This window comes from Nyctereutes procyonoides, unplaced genomic scaffold (genome assembly GCF_905146905.1).
Source record: "Nyctereutes procyonoides isolate TBG_1078 unplaced genomic scaffold, NYPRO_anot_genome, whole genome shotgun sequence".
Taxonomy (NCBI): Eukaryota; Metazoa; Chordata; class Mammalia; order Carnivora; family Canidae; genus Nyctereutes; species Nyctereutes procyonoides.
The window spans coordinates 68,678,061-68,700,958 of record NW_026575052.1 but is presented as its reverse complement, the minus strand read 5'-3'; the positions used below and the strand labels follow the sequence as shown (position 1 = coordinate 68,700,958).

Below are 22,898 nucleotides of genomic sequence, written 5' to 3'. Positions count from 1 at the left end.
AACAACCTGGTTCAGAAAGGCCAACCAGATGGTGGTTCTAGAGTGTTGGACATGGGGGCACCTGGGTGGCTGAGTGGTTGAGCATTTGTCTTTGGCTCAGGGCATAATCCTGGGTTCCTGGGATTGAGTCTGCATCGGGTCCCTGCAGGGAACCTGCTTCTCCCTCTGCCTGTCTTTCATGAGTAAGTAAATAAAATCTTAAAAATAAATAAAATAAAGTGTTGGACATGATAAATACAGAGATAGAGAATCAACAGAGGGGTCAGAAGCTTTGAAGTTTCCATGAGGTGGAGGCCGGGCAATAATGAGCCACAACTTTGGGAGAGCTGCAGGTATGAGGACACAGAAATGCACATGCCGAGGGAGCCAGCAGGCAGAGAAGGGGATGGGCAGTGAGGACTAGAGATGCTATAAGGGAGACCTGAGCCCGTGGGGAACATAGGACCTGGGTGGGACCTGGTATTGACACCCCCACCTCTTTGTTCCAACTTCAGATCCCATGTATTCTTACAAAAAAAATAATAAAAAAACACTTTCTTAAGCCTTAAAATGGCCCAACAAATATAGTTCCAAGTATACACTGAATGAAAAATTTTGCATGTGTGCACAAGGAAACATGTAGAATGATGCTCACTGGGAAAGGTGAGTAAAAGTCAACAAAAGAATAAATAATTGTGACATTTATTTGTTGGATAAGGATTCTGAAGTTAGAAGAGTGAACCAGTTGTCTCAATAGATAGGTGATAGATAGGCATATAAATATTATATACACATTCAGATGCATCATACACATCACACGTGTATGTATCGACAGGGATAGATCCTAGGTTATAATGACAAATGATAAAAATTTCATTTAAGATATGTACAACATCGTTTCTATAAATTTAAAGCAACAGAGTACATGTTGTTTGTTCTGGATGCCACTATGTACATGTAACTGTAATAAGCATTAATCTGAAGGTTCTAATTGAAATTCAAAATAGTAGTTGCTTCAAAAGATAAGAGAATAATTTGGGAAAATGAAATATTTCTTGACTGGATAAGGAATTCATTGAATGACTTACTAAGAATTAAATCAAATGTGACCAAGAGTCAAAAGAGTTAATTCTTGCATTTCTAATGTGTTTTAAATCTAAGAAAATGAACAGGGTGGAAATGAACAGAAGGGAAGCAAGAAAGAAGTGCAGTCATCTGGATGATGAGGTCAGAAGTGAGAGCTAGACGGGAGAGCAAGTGTGGGAGGGGTTAATAGACACACCAAGCAGAAAACAGTCTGCGGCATGTTTGGCTGTGGGACTCAGTGAGGGGGAGAAATCTAATTTGGCTCTGAGCTTTCTGGCTGTACTGATTACAGCGAGATACAGCCAGGAGCAGATTCGGGAAGGAAGCTGATTAATCTGGCATCCGACACGCTGGGTGTGAAGGCTCATGTTTCATCCACGTGGAAGGTGTGCAATAGACACATCCAGACTAGGGGCAGAGGCGAGGGATCATTTGCATCAAAGTTGAAGTTGAAGCCATGGGACATGGGTGACCCAGGGAGTAGAGGTAGAGTAACAACAACAGATGCCAAAGAACGGGACCTTGCACTAAAAATGGACTAAAGGTGGCCAGAAAAGGAGCCGGTGAGGTTTGCGATGACAAACAGTACACAACCTGACAGAATGGTTTTCCAGAAGCCCAGGACAGTGAGCTCCTTAAAGAGAGGGCTTTACCATGAGGAAAGACACAAAGAAATGTGAAAACATGTTTATTCCATTTGGAGGTGCCAGGGGATGCGCCACAGAATCTCTTTCTTGGGCCAGTCTTAGCCAATGGCCTTTAGAACTCCCTTCTTTGTGTGGCTACACAGACGTAAGCAGTGTAAGGACCTAAGGCCTCAGAATGGAGGTGAGGTAAGGCTGTCCCTTGTACATGTCCAGTCCTTCTTTTCTTCAATTCAGGAAACATGTTCTGACTGACCCTATTATAAACCTCTTCCCTGGGTAGGGAGGTGTTACGGGATGAATTGTGTTCCTCCTCAATCTGTGTGCCGAAGCCCTAACTCCTAGTACCTCAAAATATAACTTATTTGGACGTGGGGTCTTTGAGGATGGAATTATATGAAAATGAGGTCATTACCATGAGCTCTAATCTGGTCTGAGTGGTGTCTTTATAAGAAAAGGTGATTAGGACACACACAGGGACACCAAGAAGAGAACAGGCCACCTGAGGACACAGGGAGAGGATGGCCGTCTGCAAGCCAAGAAGGGAGGCATTGGGAGAAACCAACCCTGTTGACATCTTGATCTTAGACTTTTAGCTTCTAGAACTGTGAGAAAATAAATTTCTGTTTTTTAAGCCACCTAATCTGTGGTATTTTGTTATGTCAGGCCTGGCAGACTCAAATGAGAAGGATGTACAAGTTCGGCCAACAGCCATGCCTGTCTGGCTGTGTCTGCTATGAGGGTGCATGTGTACTGGAGGGAGCTGTGTTGGCACACAAAGAGGCTGCGGCACCATTGCACCCTCAGGAGCCAAAGGGAATGGAAGAGGGAATGAAGTAAGAAAGACAACACAGAATTAGATTATGTAGATCATTTCAAAAATGATCTCTGTTGAAATGTTTTTTAAGATTTTATGTATGTATGTATGTATGTATGTATGTATGTATATATTTATTTATTTATTTATTTATGAGACACATAGGGGCAGAGACACAGGCAGAGGGAGAACCAGGCTCCATGCAGGGAGCTCAATGCAGACTCGATCCCAGGACCCCAGGATCATGACCTGGGCCGAAGGCAGACACTCAACCACTGAACGACCCAGGGGTCCCTGTTGAAATTTTTTTAAGTTCCAATATCTTAGATGGCCAATGGGCACATTAAAAGATGTTCAACATCACTAACTGTTAGGAAACTGCAAATCTAAACCACAATGAAATATCACCTCACAAAGGTTAGGATGACTGCTATCAAAAGACAAGAAATAACAGTGTTCATGAGCGTGTGGCAAAAAAAGAAATGCTCGTGCATTTTTGGTGGGAATGCAAACTGGGGCAGCCACTGAGGGAAACAGTCTGGAGGTTCCTGAAGTTACCATATGATGCAGCTATTCCACTTCGGGATCCAAAGAATACAAAAACACTAAGTCAGAAATATTTATGTACCCCATGTTCGTTGGATCAATATTCACATGATATATATGGAAATAAATCTAAGTGCCCATTGATGGATGAATGGATAAAGAGGTTATGATATGTATATGACATATCATATATATATATATATCATGGAATACTATTCAGCCATAAGGAAGAATGAAATTTTGCCATTTGCAACAACATGAAGTACCTTGAGGATATTGTGCCATGTGAAATAAGTCAGACAGAAAAAGATAAGTATTATATCATTCCATTCACATACGGAATCCAAAAACACAAAACTAACAAAACAAATGCAAAAACAAGCTCAGATTGATGGTTACCAGAAGGGAAGGAGAGGGGGGTAGGCCTAAAGGGTGAAGAGGGTCAATTGTATGGTGACAAATGGTAACTAGATTTTGGGTGGTGATCACTTTGTAGTATATGCAGTCAAATCATAATGCTGTACACCTACCACTTGTAAGATGTTATATGCCATTTTTACCTCAATAAAAATAAAATCTGGAACAAGAAACATTCAGACAAATCTAAAAAAATTAAAATAAACCAAAAAAATGAAATTATAACACCTTGGCATGATCAACTCCTGGAAAAGAGCAAGCTCAAATATCCAATTAACTGTGCTGATTTAAAATGACATCCATCCTTGGTGCCTCTTCAAAAAAGTGACCAAGGATCAAATGGCACAAATCTGGAATGCCAGGCAGCAAAGTCTTGATATTGTATCAGGAGACTGTCAAGGCATTTTGGCGTGAATAACTGAATAATGCATGTGATTTGAGCAGGATCAAGGAAGGGCAGGATAGAGAGGAGGTGGGGGGAACGGCAGAGGATATTGTCCTGCCTCTTACCTCCTGTCACATCATCAGTGCTCAGAAATGTGTGCCTCCAACTCCATACTTTACAACTACTCTGCCCTTCCTTAGCCGGGCTTCTCACCACTGGACAGGACTCCAAGGGGCCAAAAAGCCATGGCCCCTGGAACCAAGGCACTCCCTTCTAGACCACACATTCTGAGGGCCTGGGACCCTGGAATTACCTACTCCAAAAGTCTCAAGTCAATGCAGCATCTCTGCCTGCTTCTTCCCAGGGCCCATACTCTGGAGGACCAAGTGGCCTTCCAGTGTGCATACCCCAAGGTCTGAGGCAGGTGGGGGGATGTGAGGCTGGGTTGGCCAAACATTTAGCCACCTCCCCACCTGGGAGGGAGCCAGGCATCAGAAAAGAAAGGGCTATATGGAAAACCAAAGAGCACAGTGGTTGGTTCCCCTTGCAGGCTGGCATTCTGGAGCTCAATATTGAGGAATTTGAGTTCTGAATTCCAACCTGGCATGACATGTCACTGTGAAGCTACACTTGCCAACAAAGGAGGACAGGATATTTTATATAACACTTTGTAGCTTTATTTCTCATTTTAAGTTTTGGACATAGGGTACATCGTCCTCCATTTGCACAGGCTGGGGGCAGCCTGCCCTCCTCTGACATCTCTCCTCCATAACCCCACCACCAAAACTGCTTGGATCTCACCTGTTTATTCCCTTTATTTTATTTTATTTTATTTTAATTTTTTAAAGATTTTATTTATTCATGAGACAGAGAGAAAGGGAGAGAGAGAGGGGTGGAGACACAAGCAGAGGGAGATGCAGGCTCCTGTTGTGGGACTCAATCCTGGGACTCCAGGATCACATCACATCCTGGGCCAAAGGCAGGCACTAAACCACTGAGTCACCCAGGGATCCCTATTCCCTTTATTTTAGATCATCGTGTCTACATTTGTCATTTCCTCCTTAAAGCATTAAATGGTGACATTCTCAACTATTTTTTTTATAAATAGGTATTAGGATTTGTGATATTTGCCCTTTGTTTATGTATATGAGGAGGCAAACGCTGGATGCCTTTTTGTCATTAGTTCAAAGATTTAGCATCTGTGTGCTCCTTTTCTATTTTTAAAATCTCCTACCAAGCCACCCCAGACTTAGGGTTTCCTATCCTAAGACCACGATGATCGCACTTGAACAGAGCCGTCTATCTTAGTCTGAATTAATTCGGGAGCATCAGCCCGTGGCCCCCCACATGCATCCCCCCCCTCCCCCGGGGTCAGGCTTTCAGTATTATTTGTAGTGACGGAGTCTGGTCAGCAGATGGCAAGGAGCATCTTGCAAGAAAAGAACAATTACTTAGGTTGGGTTTAAAATAAGGAGAAAGAGAGGGAAAGAGAAAACACCACCTGCAGAACTCCGTCCTCCCCGGGGGGCAGTGGGCGCCCACGGGTCCTGATCCCTGCAGCCCAGCCAGCCCAGCCCGGCACTCGTGTTCCGAAGACGTTTACGTGAGATGCTCAATTAATGGCACGGTCAGACTGGGAACTCCTGGACCGGGAGGGAGACTGAGGTTGGGGTGGCTCACAGCACCTGCCTCCCTGCCCCTGCCCCCAGAAGGGCCGCCGGGGGGCACCAGGCCCTGCGAGCACCCGAGCACCTGAGCACCCGGGCACCCTAACACCTGAGAACCCGAGCATTCGAGCACCTGAGCACCCGAGCACCCGAGCACCCGAGCATCCCCCCATCCGCACTGACGGCCTCGGGGCCGCTGCTCTGTATGCACCCAGCGTCCCCGTCTGGCTCCCAACTGCAGCAGCGGTCCTCCCCCTGGGCAGCCCCGGGTGACAGGAGACAGCTAATTTAACCTGCGCGTCCTCGGCTCCCTTCTTATCTGGCGGTTGCCATGGCAACCCCAAGGCTCCTCAGGCCTTTTCTCTCCCTGACTGACCAGGCCCCCCTCCCCAGGCCTCCCCCCCTCCCCCCGAAAACCATTCTGGAATTGACGCTGCTATATTTGGGAAGAACTTAATAAAAGGACAAGTTGACCTAGTTTTAATGCTACGCAACGAAATGGCAGGGACACGAGGCAGTACCCAACGGAAGGGATGGTCGCTCCAGGAAGATGGGAAGGTGACACGGGCGGCGATCACGACCTTGGTTGCTTCCTCATCTTCCAGAAAGAAAAGCTCATCCCTAAAGTCAGGGGCCAGTTCTCCCAGGTGGGTGGGTGCCTTTCAGGAAATGCAGAAAGGTGCCATTCCTTTCCTGTGTTTTAAGAAAAATAGAAATGTTAAAATGATTCTCCTTCTTATATCTTAAAGATTTTATGTATTTATCTGAAAGCGAGCGAGTGAGCGAGGGGGCAGAGGGAGAAGCAGACTCCCTGCTGAGCAGGGAGCTGGACATGGGACTCGATCCCAGGACTCTGAGATACTATCTGAGCCCAAGCCAGAGGCCTAACTGACTGAGCCACCCAGGCACCTCTGCTTCTTTAAAAGAAAAAAAAAAAAAAAACAGCATTATCCATTATCCCTGACAATTTGGATCTGAAGTCCACCGGTGCTGAGTACTGCTCGGAGTGATTTGCCCAGTTTCCAGAGGCTTTTGCAGCCGCCGATCGGCTCTGCCTCCTGGTCCTCCTGCCCCTGCGTGGCCTCCCCCTGCACTTGTTGATTTGCAGCTAATGACTGGAATACAAAAGGCATGTCCGTTCCAGAATGAGGATTACAAAGACTGTGCTCTGCCTCCACTGCTCTTTGTGGCTGGGAGCAGTAAGGGCCACGTTGTGAGGACAGTGGGGGTGTGGCTGATGGGGAGGAACCAGGGCTGCCAGCAGCCCTGACAGGAGCTGGAAGGACACACGCTCTAGGCCCCGGGGTCCCCAGCTCACAGCTTCACTGGAGCTCCTGGGGGGCCCAGCGAAGCTGCACCTAGAGTCCTGCCCCAAAGAAACTGGGGTTGATGAATGTCTGTCATTTCCAGCCATTAAGTTTTGGAGGATTTTTGTTATATGGCAATAACTAATACAGACATTTGTTTGTTCTCATTCTTCTCTTATGACAGCTTGGATTGTCATATCTGAGGCTGGCCTTCATCTCTTATGGCTGTGTGATCTGGAGTGAATTTACCTGGTCTCTCTGGGCGTCGGTGTCCTTATCTATAAAATAGGTTAATACTTGCAAAGGGCTTAGAACATACTTAACTCATAGAAAATGCTTAGTAAACTAGTCATTATAATTACTGAATACAAGTTACTTACATTTCTGTTTAACTAATTTCCCCTAAATTTGTACCAATCATTTGCCTTCTGTACTGATTTCCCATGAAATGTAATAATAACTCATCATTTCAGAGCTTTGTAGATCTTCTATGAAAATGTACAGATATACCCTAAGCATGGTGACCAGGCATTGTGACCCCCACGTCCCTGTAATTCTGTGAGCTCTGTCCTAAGAAGCCTGCCTATGTCCACAGAAGGGCAGAAGCCATTTGCCCCAAAGGACATATAACAGTCAGGTAGAGATTCTGTGGACAGTCTATCATTTTAAAGAATAGGCCAGGCAAATATGTCTCAGGTAGATTAGGAATGAAAAGGAGTGGGAGGCCTAAGTCCTGACCAAGCTAGCATTTCACTGAAACATGAATTCAGGGCACCTGGGTGGCTCAGCCAGTTAAGCATCTGCTTTCGGTTCAGCTCATGATCCCAAAGTCCTGAGAGTGAGCCCTGTATTGGGCTCCCTGCTCTGAGGGGAGTCTGCTTCTCCCTCTCCCTCTGCCTTCAGCTCCCCCTGTTTGTGCGCTCTCTCTCTCTCTCATTCTCTCTGTCAAATAAATAAATAAATAAAATCTTAAAAAAAAAAAAAAAAGAAAGAAAGAAAGAAAGAAAATGTGAATTCATGCACTGGGTATAGCAGATTCCAGATCCAAAGGGAGTAGAAATCACCACTCCCGGATTCCTGGGCCCCTGGTCAAATTGAGAGACAACTGGATAATCCTTAGGAGGAATGAACCATATATATGTGTGAAGCAAGTTCAGAGAAGGACTAACGCTTGTTTTCAGAAGTTTCCAGAGGCCTCTTCCAAATGCCAGTTCTACACTTTTGGGATTGGCATTAAAAAATCAGTGACTGTGTCTGCTCACCCCCTGTGTCACCTTCAGTGTGCATCCATGACAGATAAAATCCAGGGACTTAATGAAGTTTGTTTGCTCAGAAGCTGGTAACTCACAGTTGAGTGTCTGCCTTCGGCTCAGGGCATGATCCTGGAGTCCTGGGGTTGCATCCCAGTCAGGCTCCCCTCAAGGAGTCTGCTTCTCCCTCTGCCTGTGTCTCTGTCTCTCTCTCTCTGTGTCTCTCACAAATAAATAAAATCTTTGATTAAAAAAAAAGAAGCTGGTAAATCTAAGAGCATGTGTGGACCTCAAATTCAGGTGTTTGCTGCTATTGATGATAATGCTTCGTTGCTAATATTTATCAAATGTTTAAAGTATATTGACTGAACAAACCCACTGGGCAGGTACTATTACATCCATTTTCCAGATGAGAAAATTAAGGCACAAGTGGTCAAGCGGCTTGCCCAACCACACACAGGTAGTAAAGGCAGAGCTGGAATACAAAATCCAACTGCCCATCAACAGAGCCTACACTCTTCTCCAGTAGGGGCTACATACTCTGGCCTACTCATCCACGATTCAACCTCCTTTTAAACTCCAACCTGTACTCTGCTCTGTTGCAGAATCTCAGTCAAAAAACCATGGTGTCACCCATTCTCCCGAGGGTCATATCTGAGTTTGTTGGGGGCTCAAATAGTGCTTTGGGATCTAGGTGGAAGTGGAAATCTGATCCGTGGCCATCAAACCACAAAAGCTATTTCTGCTTTGTTCTCACACAGGCACTACTCAGGTTTATTCCAGATAAGCCACTTCTATTGGAAGTGGGCCAAGGGGAAAGAAGATGTCCAAGATCCAATCTCACGCTCGCTTGAGAGGATTCAGTGTGGTTGGTTGGGATCAAGGGGGCATGCGGGCTGCAGCCAGGATCACAGGCCCAGTATGCCTGCATCCAGCTGCCCACATCGGACATGCTAAGGACACGCCATCCTCTCCTGAATTTTCATTTATGTAAGAAGCCCTAGAGGCCCCTCACCAAGGTTTTCCTTTAGACAATCCAGGCTCCTGACTGGTTCAAAGGCTTTCGCTGACATTTCAGTTTGGATTTTCCCAAACTGAAAGGTTCTGGGTGTTCTAGAGATTTTTAAACCCTAAATACTTTGAAAGGCGATGGTTTGCTGGAAGCAGGACAAGCCAGTGTTAAAAGGTGCGGTGAAAGAAGAGGGAGCAGAACAGAACAAAAATCAGGTTGGTGAGCACTTCACATCACCTCCTTAATGCCCTCACTATCAACCTTCTCACCCCCACCCTCATCAATAGCATTTATGGAATGCCTCCTTGGTGCCACATGTCAGGGGATTTGCATGTGTCACCTCTAGGTCACATAGTGGTGGTCTGAGGGCGGGATAAACTTCCCAGGGCAGAGAGTGACAGCTCACAGCTGTCCCCCTCCAAGCACGGTACTCCTTTGGGATCCTAGCAGGCCCCCCTGGGAACTGAAGGGTACAGACTCTACCCATTGTGTGACCCTGCTGGTATTGGGCACCAGCAGTAGTTGAAGCCGGCCTTCCTTTCCTCTCACACACAGGCACATACTCATGCACACACTCGTGCACCCATGCATGCACGCATATACACACATAAACACGTGCTTCAGCTCCGATGCTGGTGCAGGCCTGTGTAGAGGTTGCACCTGATGTCCATATGCATGGAGTTCACATGCATCTCTGCCCAAGAGTGGACTCCAAACAAAAGTTTGAAAATTTCACTGAAGCAGAGGAAATCCAGGATCCCAGGGCTCATCTCGCTAATGCCCCTTCCCCACTAACTGTCTCTTGGGTGGTGTTCTTATGAGTGAGTCAGAGCTGTTCTTCACTTCACCAGCAGAGGCTAGTGTGGTGTGTGGATGACTCCTCCTCACCCTCGAGAGCAAACAAGAACCAGACAACCACAAAGTACCCTGCTTGTCCTGAGACTGACCCTTTAACCCAAAGTCTTTGGGGAGTATTAAAAAAAAAGAACCTGAAAAAAATTTTTCTAAATACAGTAATTTGTTTAGGCATTGACAAACTTTAATGTGCCATTAAGAATTAATTTACCAAATTAATCAATCAATTTAGTTGAGTAATCAGATCATGCAGATAACAGGCCAGTGTGATCTGGTCCAATTAAATTAGATGAGTAGAAAGACCAGATGATTAGATCGGATTAGTCAAATGCTTTTTGGAAGCATTCACAGATGGAAAGTGGAAGGTCTTCCCAGGGTCTTCCGTATGAGGGTTGGGCTGGTGGTGAGGGGCTGCCTGGGATCCTAGATGCTGTCCCCTCTCAGGTTTTAGGAGTCCTGTAACTTCAGACATACAACTTAGTAACCAGATCACTGAACAGCCATATCAGTTCCCTGTACATGCTGTGATAATTTATCACCACCATAGTAGCTAAAACAACACAACTTTATTATCTTATAGTTCTGGAGGCCAGAAGTCCAAAATGGAGGTAAAATCAAGATGTTAGCAGAACTGCATTCCCTCCGGGGGCTGGACAGGAAAATCCACTCCTTGCCTTTTCCAGCTTCCAGAGGCCACCTGGCTCATGACTACATCACTTGGACATTGACTTTGGCCATCAGCCACATTTCCTTGCACTCTGATGCTCCTGCACTCTTTCACTAATGGGGACCCTTATGATTATACCAGGTCCACCCAGCTAATCCATGATAACTTCCCCATCACAAAATCCTTAACTCCATCACCTCTGCAAAGTCTCTTTTGGCACATAAGGGAACATACTCCCAGGTCAGGATTAGGATGTGGACATCTTTGGAGGGCCACTCTACCTACAACAACCTAAGGCCATTGCCAGAGTTTCGGAAGTTATGATGCCATGTCTGGTCCCTTGCAGACACCTCCATGCTTAAAGATTCTGAAAGGCTTAATGGGATATAACTGTATATCCCTGATTCCGCCACAGCAACTAAAACTCTTACAATTAAAGTAATCCCTTCGCATTAAGGCTTGGCTTCTAGAAAGCTCCTGTAATCATAAGAATATATGACCTATGAGGATAAATAACATGCTTCCATTAACACCCATCACCTGTGACTAGAAGATGATGGGTTGGTTTACAAACTTCCTATGATTAAGAGGTGCCTTAATTAATTGCATGGCATAATTATTTACATGTTAGAAGGAGATCAGCTGATAATGCTCAGAACTTGGGACTCCAAGTCCCTGCTCTAGACTCTAAACAAGACAAAATAACATTGCAGATACCATAGTTACTTCTGCCATAAAATATGTTAGCTGGAGACACGGTCCAATAATAGACTCTGCTATACTAAAGTACCTATGAATATACTTGTATCTAATCTCATATTTTTCTAATGGTTTCCCTCTACCAACAAGTGTGTGTTTAGTAGACCACTGCTTGGAACAGAGGATAAAGTCCATAAGGGCAAGAACAAAAACATTTTTTAAAATATTTATTTATTTATTTATTTATTTCACACACGGAGAGTGGGGAATGGGCAGAAAGAGAGGGAGAGAAAGAATCCCAAGCAGACTCTCCCCATGAGCATGGAGCCCAAGGCAGGGCTAAATCTCAGGACTCTGAAATCATGACCTGAGCAGATATCAAGACTCAGATGCTTAACTAACTCAGCCACCCTGGCACCCCAGGAATAAAAACAGTTTAATATATGCTATGTCCTGGGTAGGGAATGATATGGCAGTTAAAAGTTGGTTCTGCCTTCAAGAAGTTGTATTTGTTCGCTGGGACTGCCCTAACAAAGCACCATAGGCTAGGTGGCTTACACAACAAAAGCTTTTTTTCCCACAGTTCTGGAGGCAAGAAATCTGAGGTCGAGGTGTTGGCCGAGTCATTTCCCTCTGAGGCCCTCTCCTTGCCTGCTAAGATGGCATCTCCTCCCTGTGTCTTCACATGGTCCTCCGCCTGTGTGTGTCCATGCCCTCATCTCCTCTTGTCAGTTCTATCAGGTCAGGACCCAACCTAGTGATCTCATTTCAACATAATTAACTTATTCAAGACCCTGGCTCCAAAATACAGTCATATTCTGAGGTCCTGGAGGTTCATATTTCAACATCTCAATTTTTGAGGAATACAATTCAGCCCATCCCAGAAATGTCATATCTCATGGAGCAAAGAAAGAGGAGGTGGCAACAGAGATGGAGGAGGAAGAAATGCATATACATTTGTGGAAGGGAAGACTCAAGAGATGAGCTGTAACTTGACCAAAAGAGAGTTAAATTTGTCCTTAATTGGGAAAAAGACACCAGTTACAAGGAGAATAGATAGTAAGGAATCCCGCCTGCTTCTCATTGATTCACTAATAAAAGTTTAATTTCAAGATTTTAGGTCTTACTTCATCTGTATTCTGCTCGTCATGGCAGTTTATAGTACACCCACATTTCAAGAGTACCCAGAATATGTCTGTTCCCCCCATGAATAGAAAACTCCATCTTTAACCTTCAATTATAAGGCAATCAGTCAAAATGGAAAAGATAATAAAGTTTTCCACTTTATCTCCGTGGGGATAGAAAACTGCCAGATGTCAGCTTTGCCCCTAAACCTCTCTACCTTAAGTCTCTCATCTATAATAAAATAAGATACCCTGGATCATTCCACAATTCCGTAATTTAGTGAGGTTGGACTCAAATCTACTTAGGACTCTAGAGAAAATCATTTCATGTACATTTCCCAGGGAAATATTAAATTAAAATCATGACCATTTAATGGCTAAAAATCAAATGAGGATAATGAGGATAAATATCAACGAAAAGAAAAAATTAGAAAAATAATCAGTAGAGAAACTGTTTATATTTCTTATTAACATGAATCACGTCTTTAAGGCGATTACTGCCCATGTCCGTCTGCCAGGGCTGCTGTAACAAAGCACTGCCAGTTGACAGCTGAAACAACACAAATTTATTGTCTCACGGTTCTGGAGGCCAGAAGTCTGAGATCAAGGTGTCAGCAGGATTGGTTCCTTCTGAGGACCCTGGAGAAGAACCTGCTCCAGGCCGCTCTCCCAGCTTCTGTTGTTCCTGAGCTTTTGGCAGCATAAACCCCATCTTCACATGGCATTCTCCCTGTGTGAGTGTCTGTGTCCAAATCACCTCCTTTTCTATAAAAACACCAGTCACATTGGAGCCTGCGCCCACCCGATTCTAATATGACTGCATCTGAACTAATGACACGTGTAACCACTCTGTTTCCAAATATATCACCTTCTGAGATTTGGGGGCATCAGGACTTGAACATACAAATTTTGGAAGAACACCTTCAACCCATAATACTGTCTGTCAATGAATTTAAAAATTAGACCATTTCATTTTCCCATCTCGTTCCTTTCAAAAGAAAGACTCAGTCTTGGCATGTTACCTACATTTTCCATAATGACACTTTTAATCAATAATTAAATCAAAAGCAAATTAAAAAAAACCCTCTATGCCAACTAAAATAAGAATCCTGATTATAAGATGGATCCCACTTTATGTGTGCATAAAATCTGTTTGCCTCTAGAAGTACCCTGGTCCTTTTAGCATATCTGTTTTTCTCCTACTCATGCATGTGTTAGGTTTAGCAGTTATTTTCAGAACACCTTCCACTTAAGGAATCCTTGAGGCAATAAAGTATCTAGTGTAGACCATCTGTCATGATTCAGGAATAGGTGAGATACCTGTAAGGAAGAAAACTGGTTCTCACTGGTAGTGCAGAGCAACCACAATTAAGATGTGCTTGATAAAAAAAAAAAAAAAAAAAGATGTGCTTGATAAAATCAAGAGATGCCTCCTTGATTCTTGTATAGACTTGCTCGGCATCCTCCAGAGCACATATTTAGAAATAAAATATATTTGTATTCCTCTTATAGCTCACAGTAAACATTGCTAGCACATATTTTAATTCTGCTTCACTTTTAATTAGCTTTCACAGAGAATAATATTGCAGGTGAATGCTTTCCTACAGTAGTAACATTTTTCTGATAACTTCAGAATTCAAGGTGGCAGCAAAAGAGTCCCACAGTTTAAGAAAACCGTAGTTTAATATGGACCTTTAAAAGATAAACATTTGGCTGGCATTTGAAGATATTCCTTTAGCACAGGTTTGAAACTGTCTGCTATGCTGAACATTTAATGCATATTAAATTATAGGCGTAACATTTTAAAAGCAGGTTTCGAACAAAAATCTCATTAAACATCACCTGGCCAGCCGTCCTCAAACTAAACTAATTGAACTGAAAAAAGCCTGTCTAGGGACACATGGAAAGCATCTTCTAGAGCTGTGGGGACATCTTGTGGCCAATTTTAGTAAGGATTTTAAAAAATGAGATATTTCGACTCAAATACAGTGAATGATTACAATTTGTTAGTAATTGTGCTCTATGTAGAGAACATAAAGATGAACAAAACATAAGCTGCGCTTTGAAAAATCTATCAGAATAGAAAAACAGTGAGCATTTTAATATGGCCAGGCCTCATTTTATTTAGGTGTACACAAGAAATACAGGTATCTTGTAAAAAAAAATGTTAAAGTACAGATGTAATAAACACCTGTGTTTTTGCCTCTCCTCCGTACACCCATGTTCCTTACCACTTCAGTGCAGTGTTATTTTGGAGGCCATTTTCCACTCAGCCATTGGCCATATGTTGGTGAGGCTTGCTGGTCAACACCTCTGGTTTCGGGCCTCCCTAGTCCTCTTCATATTCTATCAGGAGCACAGGCCCCAAACTAGGTAAAAGTCATTCACTTCTGGGAGTGAATTTTTCATTAACCTGTGGAGACAAAGATGACCTTTTCTGCTGGTTGCTTGTCAGCCTACAGCTGCTGCTAACCAGCTAATATCATGTTGGGGGAGCACATCTGGTAATGAAGGAGCCCGGAAAAAGCAAAGACAGGAAGTGAAGAGCATTTGGGATAGGACCACAAGACCAAGTCATACCACCGTGGAATGTTCAGGAAAAAGGGTTGATCCTGTAAGGAAACCAACTGAATTAATGCAAAAGATAAGCATAAAAAGAAAGAGTGAATGAAAAACATCGAACTAATGGAAAACTAGTAACAACTTTCAGGTAGCTAGGTAGATAGATAGATAGATAGACAAATACATTAACATAAAAACACAAATAAATAAAATAAATTTAAATATTTTTATTTATTTATTATTTGTTATTATTAAATAGTTCTGAAAATCAGCTTTCCTGGCTAAATACGATGCAAAAAACTTTCCACATACGTAGATGTCACAATGCTCTATACTTAGAGTTTGCAATTTTCCATTCTAGAGAGGCAGCATAATTTAGACAATCCATTGTCATTTGCTGGACCCTTTGAACATTTAGTCTGTTGGCAATCTTTGAAGCTATCAACAATTCTCCAACCTGTCATGCTTTCCTGAAAAATTGTCAGAGTATTTCCTTAGAATTGGAGAGAATTTTTAAGTTCCATCAGCAATTATTTAATTGTATTTAAGATAAAATAAAGATAAATTGGTTTTATTCAGATGGTTTCTATTGCCCTTGGAAAACTTAGATGCCAGTTGAGATCATACTAACATTTAAGATTCAGACAATGATGGGCAGCCCAGGTGGCTCAGCAGTTTAGTGCCAACTTTGGCCCAGCGTGTGATCCTGGGGACCTGGGATTGAGTCCCGCATCGGGCTTCCTGCATGGAGCCTGCTTCTCCCTCTGCCTGTGTCTCTGCCTCTCTCTCTCTCTCTCTCTCTCTCTCTCATAAATGAATAAATAATAAATAAATAAAACCTTAAACAAAAAAAAAAAGATTCGGACAGTGAAACTTTGGCCCCAGGAATTAAAATATCCATTCTGAGAGAAAAAAAAAATATCCAAATCCATGAATGACTGGTACTCTGGTGCCAGAAATGGGAGATGGGGGACTGGGGGAATGGCACCATTTGTTTATTTTTTCTTTTTGCCTACACACCTACAAATAAATTCATGAAAAAGTGGCTCAAAGTCATTGATTGGGGTGGGAGGGGTAGTTTAAACCACAATAAGATGTCTTCCATGATCATTTACCCTTTAAAAGGGCTAACCTTAAAAAGATTTACCACATCGAATGTTTGTGAGGACATGGAGCGACTGGAACCCTCCCAGCTGGTCAGTGGGAGTGTAACATGGCACTACCACATTGGAGAACTGACAGTCTTTCTGAAAGTTAAACATACTCCCATCACAGGACTTAGCCATTTCACTCCTAAGGACTAACCCCAAATCAATAAAAACATATTTTAGAAATCTTTATGAAGATTTATGCATAAACGTTCTTAGCACTTTTTTTTTCATTATAGCCTACACTGGAAACAACTTAGACATCCATATATATTACATTCTCATAATGAAATACTACTTAGTAATAAAAGAAACTACCGATTCGCACACCACAGGAATGAATTTCAAAATCATTGTTCTGAGTGAAATAGTTCATCACAGAAGAGTACATACTACTATAGGATTTCTTTTTTTTTTTTTAGAATTTTTTTTTAAAGATTTTACTAATTTATTCATGAGAGACACAGGGAGAGAGAGAGAAGCAGAGAGAGAAGCAAGCTCCATGCAAGAAGGCCGATGAGGGACTCGATCCCTGGACCCCAGGATCAATCCCCGGGTGGAAGGCAGGCACCAAGCCGCTGAGCCACCCAGGGACCCCCTATAGGATTTCCTTTATACAAAATTCTATTCAATGCAGGTTAATCTGGATTGGCAAAAGGCAGGTCAATAGTTGCTTAGGGCTAGGAGTGGTAAAAAGATAGTCTATAATGTGGCATGAAGAAGTCTGGGGGCAATGAAAATCTATATCTTGATTGTGGTCATATTTTCATGGGCGTATGCATGTCAAAACCCATGAATTATACACTTGAACTGGAGGGAACTTATTATACATAAATTATACCCCAATAAAACTGATAAAACAATTTAAAAATTTGCTGCTTGCAAGTGCTTCTTTAAAAGTATGTATAAAGCTTGAAGTATTAGCATGGAATATAATATTCTCTTAAAACACCAAAGGAAAATAATATCACAAAATATGGATTCTAAGTCAAGAAGCACTATTAAGAGAAAAAGAAATAATTCGTTATGATAGAAGAGTCAGTACTTCAGGAAGGCACAATTGTAAATCAGTATGTACTCTATACCATATTTTCAAGATATTTAAATGATATAAAATTTAAAGATAAATTACCCAAATTTACAATCATATTCAAAGATTTTTATCACTCCCTTTTCTCCCCATACTAAAGACCGAAAAAAAGTAACGTTATAAAATATTAGAACAAAATGATTAAACAACTTGAATGATTTGGCATTTATAAAATACTGCACCAGAAAAATTGCATCATTTTCATAATAGTTGATTAAATTGGCCTTTTGGTGGACCATAAGACAAGTCCCAGTATATTTTAGTGAATTAAAGTCATAGGGAATGTGTTCTCTGACCACAGTGGAATTAGTCTAGAAATTTATTACAAAAAGATAATCAGAAAATCCCCAAGTGTTTAAAATTAGACAATACATTTCTAAATAATCATAGATCAAAGAAGAAATAATACTGGAATTTAGAAAATAATTGGAATGAAGAATAATAAAAATACAGTATTTTTCCAAAATGTGCAATACAGATAAAGCTCTATCCAAAGGGCCTAAATAGAAATATTAAAAAGAAGAAAGGCTAAAAATAAATTAATTTGGGATTTGGGTCTTAAGATAAAGAATAAGCAAATTAAGACCAAAGAATATGAAAGTAGAAAAAAATATAAAGAAAAGGGTAAAACTTAATGATAATAAAGTACAATAGATAATAAGACAAAAAGTTGAATCTTTGAAAAGACTAAAAAAATTCATAAATTTTTGGCAAGTGTGATTTTTTTAAAGCAAAAAGTAACTTGGAAACATGGGAAGAGATATGAATCTAGACTCTATCCTAAAAGAGCAACATATTACAGGCAAAATGTAAAAATTAAGATATTTATGAGACAATTAGAAATTTGAGCATCAAACATTGGATAATCAAGGAATTGTCACCATCTTATAGATGGGATGATAATAAAGTTAACTAAAAGGTGTATGTATCATGTAGAGATGCATACCACAATGTCACTGTATGGGATGAGCTAATGTTTGGGATTTGCTCCAATATATTAAGGAGGGCAGAATTGGTGGTAGGTGCATGGAAGGGAAGCACTGGCTCTGCACTGCTGGTTGTTGGTGGGGTGGGGAGAGTGATAGGTACATGGGATTCATTCAACTACACCATTTACATATGTGATAGTCAAAATTTCCATAATGAGCAAATTCCTTTAAAAAAAAAAAAAAGTACTATAGGCAGCCCTGGTGGCTCAGTGGTTTGGCACTGCCTCCAGCCCAGGGTGTGATCCTGGAGACCGGAAATCGAGTCCCACGTTGGACTCCATGCATGGAGCCTGCTTTTCCCTCTGCCTATATCTCTGCTTCTCTCTCTCTCTCTCTCTCTCTTTCTCTCTCTTTGTCTGTCTCTCATGAATAAATAAAATATTTTAAAAAATACTATGAACCAAACTGACACAAGAAACAGAAAAAATATATTCTTCTGCATATTAGAGAAATAAAAAACCATGAAAAACATTTGTCCCCCAAACACAAAACTTTTTATGCAGATGGCTTTAATTGCAAATCCTTCTAAGTATCTACAATTAGCCAATCTTACACAAATTACTCCTATAAAGGGAAAGTGAGAACAGGGTTGCTTGGGTGGCTCAGTCTGTTAAGCACCCAACTCTTGATTTTGGCTCAGGTCACGATCACAGGGTTGTGAGACTGAGTCCAGTGTTGGGCTCTGTGCTCAGCATTAAGTCTGCTTGAGATTCTCTCTCTCTTTCTCCCTCTGCCCCTCTCCCAGCTCATGCTCACTCTGTCTCTCTTTCTCTAAAATAAATACATACAATCTTAAAAAAAAAAAAAGTGACAAGGTGCTTGGGTGGCCTGTCAGTTAAGTGTCTGCCTTTAGTTCTGGGCATGATCTCAGGGTCCTGGGACTCAGTCACACATCCGGCTCCCTGCTCAGCAGCCTCTGCCTCTGCCTCTGCCCCTGTGCTCTCTCTCTCTCTTAAATAAATGAATAAAATCTTTTTTAAAAAAAAGTGAGAACAATTCTCAGTTAATTTTATGAGACCTGTATAATTTTGATAGTAAAACCTGACAAGAACATTGTAAGAAAGGTAAATCAAACATAAATGTGCTTCATAGACATGGAGGCAAAAATTTTTAAAGAAAGCATTAGAAAACCTAACCTAGGGATCCCTGAGTGGCGCAGCGGTTTGGCCCCTGCCTTTGGCTCAGGGCGCGATCCTGGAGACCCGGGATCGAGTCCCATGTCGGGCTCCCGGTGCATGGAGCCTGCTTCTCCCTCTGCCTGTGTCTCTTTCTCTCTCTCTCTCTGTGACTATCATAAGTAAATAAATTAAAAAAAAAAAAAGAAAACCTAACCTAGCAATATTTTTTTTAGAAAAGGAAAAAAGAAAAAGTTGAGTTCATTTTAGGAATGCAAGGTTGCTTTATCACTCAAAAATCCATTACCCCCAAAAAAATAATAATAATATAAAATCCATTACTGCTTTAGGAGAATAAAGAACAAATATCAGGTCCGAGCGAGGCAGAAGATGGACGCGGGATTCTTCCTTGGAACAAGTGCAGAACAGGATAATCGGTTCAGCAACAAACAGAAGAAGCTAGTGAAGCAGCTGAAATTTGCAGAATGCCTAGAAAAAAAAAGGTGGACATGAGCAAAGTAAATTTGGAGGTTATAAAGCCTTGGATAACAAAACAAGCAACAGAAATCCTTGGGTTTGAAAATGATGTTGTGATTGAGTTTATATTCAACCAGCTGGAAGTGAAGACTCCAGACTCCAAAATGATGCAGATCAACCTGCCTGGGTTTTTGAATGGAAAAAAAATGCTAGAGAATTTATGGGAGAACTGTGGCCCCTGCTCTTACGTGCACAAGAAAACATCGCTGGAATCCCTTCTGCTTTTCTAGAACGGAAGAAAGAAGAAATAAAACAAAGACAGATTGAACAAGAAAAGTTGGCATCTGTGAAAAAAAGCAAGATGAAGACAAGGATAAGAAGGATAAGGAAGAAAAAGGAAGCAGCAGAGAAAAAAGGGAGAGGTCTCGAAGCCCAAGAAGACGCAGATCCAGATCTCCTTCCCCTAGAAGACGATCTTCCCCTGTCAGGAGAGGGAGAAAGCGCAGTCATTCTAGATCTCCCCATCACAGAACCAAGAGCTGGAGTCCTTCCCCTGCTCCAGAAAAGAAGGAAAAACCTCCAGAGCTCCCAGAACCATCAGCGAAAGTAAAAGAACCTTCAGTACGAGAGGCCACTTCTACTAGTGACATCCTGAAAGTTCCCAAACCCGAACCTGTACCAGAGCCTAAGGAACCTTCTCTGGAGAAAAATTCCAAAAAGGAGAAGCAGAAGAAGACCCGACCAAGATCTCGGTCCCGTTCGTTCCAAATCAAGATCCCGGACACGGTCTCGCTCTTCTTCTCATACTCGACCTAGACAGCGTCACAGATCCCGATCAAGATCAGACTCACCTAGAAGGAGGCCAAGTCCGAGAAGGTGGCCATCTCCTCGCAGAAGAGCCCCACCAAGACGAATGCCACCTCCCCCCAGGCAAAGAAGGAGCAGATCTCCAGTGAGACGAGGACGACGTCCATCAGCATCCTTGTCTGGAAGTAGCTCATCATCCTCTTCATCTCGTTCCCGGTCACCGCCGAAGAAGCCTCCTAAGAGGACATGCAGTCCCCCTCGAAAAACTCGTGGGTTATCTCCTTCAGCAAGTCCTCCGAGGCGAAGGCATAGGCCATCACCTCCAGCAACTCCACCGCCCAAAACTCGTCAGCCCCCAACACCCCAGCAGGCAAATCGTCCAAGAAGAAGTCGTGTTTCTGTCTCTCCAGGGAGAACTTCAGGTAAAGTGACAAAACATGAAGGTACTGAGAAAAGAGAGTCCCCTTCACCAGCACCTAAGCCTAGAAAAGTAGAGTTCTCTGAATCGGAAGAAGATAAGGTGGCGGAATGGCTGCGGCACATTCTGTGCAGCAGAGACCTCAATACAGACGACAGAACCAGCAGTCTTCATCTGATTCTGGCTCCTCTTCTTCCTCAGAAGATGAGAGCCCCAAGAGTTCCCATGTGAAGAATGGTGAGGTAGGCAGGCGGCGGAGACATTCCCCTCCCCGGAGTGCCTCTCCATCACCTCGAAAGCGCCAGAAAGAGACTTCACCTCGCGGTAGACAGAGGAGGAGTCCTTCCCCACCACCCACCAGAAGGCCACGTTCGCCTTCTGCCCCTGCTCCTCCTAGGCGCAGGTCCCCACGCCACTACCACAACCAAGAACTCCTTCTCCCCCCCCCCCCCGCCTGCACTCACCATCCCCAAGAAGATACTCTCCTCCCATACAGAGGAGATACTCTCCTTCTTCACCTCCAAAGAGAAGAACGGCTTCCCCCCCTCCCCCTCCTAAACGAAGGGCATCACCATCTCCACCACCAAAGCGTCGGGTCTCCCATTCTCCACCTCCCAAACAAAGAAGCTCCCCAGTCACCAAGAGATGTTCGCCTTCATTATCATCAAAGCATAGGAAAGGGTCTTCCCCGAGCCGGTCTACCTGGGAGCCCTGGTCACCACAACCAAACGAGAGGCATTCGCCCTCACCACGGGCCTCGAGCTCCCCAGACCTCCTCAAGTCCTCCACCTGTTCGCAGAAGAGCATCATCATCACCCCAAAGAAGGCAGTCCTCTTCTCCAAGTACTAGGCCCATTAGGAGAGTCTCCAGGACTCCAGAACCCAAAAAACCAAAAAAAGGCTGCCTCATCAAGCCCTCAGTCTGTAAGGAGGGTTTCCTCCTCTCGGTTTGTCTCAGGATCTCCTGAGCCAGCAGCTAAAAAAACCCCAGCACCTCTATCCCCTGTCCAGTCTCAGTCCCCCTCTACCAACTGTTCACCAGCGGTACCGGTCAAAAAGGCTAAAAGCCCAACACCAAGTCCATCTTTGACAAGGAACTCAGACCCAGAAGGAGGTGGAAAGAAAAAGAAGAAAAAGAAGGACAAGAAACACAAAAAGGTTAAGAAGCACAAGAAGCACAAAAAACACAAGAAGCAAAAGGCCATGGCGGCAGCCGCTGCAGCAGCTGTCACTCCCACGGCCCCTGCGGCCCCCAGGACCACATCAGCACAGGAGGAACCGGAGGCAGAGCCCGAGCCTAAGAAGGAGACCGAGAGTGAGCCCGACGACAACCTTGACGACTTAGAGAAGCACCTGCGTGAAAAGGCACTGAGGTCGATGCAGAAGGCTCAAGCGTCCCCACAGTCTTAGGCAAGAATGTGTGTCACGATGTACATTTTATTTGGTTTGTACGCAATTCAATTTCAAAATTGCTAAAATGTGTTTGAGCTTTAGAGTGGATGGCCACGGATTAGCTAGAGTTACTAAACCAAACCAAGCTCGGACTTGGCGGACTTGCGTCCCTCATTTACTCATAAGGCTCGGGAGCCCAAAGGCTAAATAGTTGGTTGACGCTTGAGAAAGGGCTTAAGCAATGGTTTCCAGAGCTCACTTTTACGTGATCGCCCACATAATACAATTGATATAATGTGTTCTAGCCTGGTGGTAAAGTTAAATAGGGGTCTGTGCTATTCTTACTGGTCTGTTAATCATATCCATTGTCCTTTAAAAAGCATATGCATCTAGAATAGCATGTTTATCTGTTAACTAAAACCCTCCTGTGTCAGTAGGGTCTGTC

At 43.1% G+C, this 22,898-nt stretch overlaps 1 pseudogene; it reads left to right on the top strand.

Moving 5' to 3' along the window:
* Positions 1-19,749: 19,749 nt before the first annotated feature.
* Positions 19,750-22,471, top strand: LOC129513915 (serine/arginine repetitive matrix protein 1-like; annotated as a pseudogene).
* The last annotated feature ends 427 nt before the right edge of the window (positions 22,472-22,898 follow it).